Source organism: Austrofundulus limnaeus, unplaced genomic scaffold, assembly GCF_001266775.1.
Source record: "Austrofundulus limnaeus strain Quisiro unplaced genomic scaffold, Austrofundulus_limnaeus-1.0 Scaffold461, whole genome shotgun sequence".
In the NCBI taxonomy this organism is placed as follows: Eukaryota; Metazoa; Chordata; class Actinopteri; order Cyprinodontiformes; family Rivulidae; genus Austrofundulus; species Austrofundulus limnaeus.
Window position 1 is genome coordinate 151,043 of NW_013952863.1, and position 1,740 is coordinate 152,782.

Genomic DNA, 1,740 nt, shown 5'->3' on the forward strand with positions numbered 1-1,740 from the left:
TATTGGTTTGGACGTGTCCAGAGGAGGGACTGTGGGTATTGTGCATTGGACGTATCCAGAGGAGGGACTGTGGGTATATTGTTGTGGACGTGTCCAGAGGAAGGACGGTGGGTATATTGCTGTGGATGTGTCCAGAAGAGGAACGTTGGGTATATTGGTGTGTACGTGTCCAGAGGGGGGACCATGGGTATATTGGTTTGGACGTGTCCAGAGGAGGGACGGTGGGTGTATTGCTGTGAACGTGTCCAGAGTATTGACGGTGGGTATATTGGTTTGGATGTGTCCAGAAGAGGGACGGTAGGTATATTGCTTTAGACGTGTCTAGAGGAGGGACGCTGGCTACTGTGGATTGGACGTTTCCAGAAGAGGGATGGTGGGTATATTGGTTTGGACGTGTCCAGAGGAGGGACAGTGGGTATATTGGTTTGGACGTGTCCAGAGGAGGGACGTTGGGTATTATGGTGTGGACGTGTCCATATGAGGGATGGTGGGTTTATTGCTGTGGTCGTTTCCAGAGTAGGCAGGGTAGGTGTATTGCTGTGAATGTGTCCAGAGGATTGACGGTGGTTATAATTGTTTGGACGTGTCCAGAGGAGTGACCGTGGGTATTTTGGTGTGGACGTGTCCAGAGGAGCGACAGTGGGAGTATTGGTGTGGACGTGTCCAGAGGATGGACAGTGGGTGTATTGGTGTGGACGTTTCCAGAAGAGGAACAGTGGGTATATTGGTGTGTACATGTCCAGAGGAAAGACGGTGGGTATATTGGTTTGGACGTGTCCAGAAGAGGAATGGTGTGAATATTGGTTTAGACATGTCCAGAGGAGGGACGGTGGGTATTCTGCATTGGACGTTTCCAGAGGAGGGACGGTGGGTAAATTGGTGTGGATGTGTCCCAAAGAGGGACGGTGGGTATATTGGTGTCTACGTGTCCAGATGGGGGACCATGGGTTTATTGGTTTGGACGTGTCCAGAGGAGGGACGGTGGGTATATTGATATGGACGTGTCCAGAAGAGGGATGGTGGATATATTGGTGTGGATGTGTCCATAGGAGGGACATTGGGTATGTTGCTGTGAACGTATCCAGAGCATTGACGGTGGGTATATTTGTTGGGACGTGTCTAGAGGAGGGACGGTTTGCATATTGGTGTGTACGTGTCCAACGGAGGTACGGTGCGTATATTGGTTTGGACGGTAGGTAAATTGTTTTATACATGTCCAGAGGAGAGACGGTGGGTATTCTGGATTGGACTTTTCCAGAAGAGGGACGGTGGGTAAATTGGTTTGGACGTGTCCAGAGGAGGGACTGTGGGTATAATGGTGTGGACGTGTTCATAGGAGGTATAGTGTGTATGTTGGTGTGGACTTTTGTCCAGAGGAGGGAGGGTAGGTGTATTGCTGTGAATGTTTCCAGAGGATTGACGGTGGGTATATTTGTTTGGACGTGTCCAGAAGAGGGAAGATGTGTGTATTGTTGTGGATGTGTCCAGAGGAGGGACGGGGAAATACTGGTTTGAACGTGTCCAGAGGGTATTCTGGATTGGATGTTTCCAGAGGAGGGACCGTGGGTATATTGGTGTGGATGTGTCCGTAGCTGTGACGGTGGGTATATTGGTATTGATGTGTCCAGATGGAGAACGGTGGGTATATTTTAGTGTACGTGTCCATAGGAGGGACGGTAGGTATATTGGTTTGGACTTGTCCAGAAGACGGACGGTAGGTATATTGGTTTAGACGTGTCC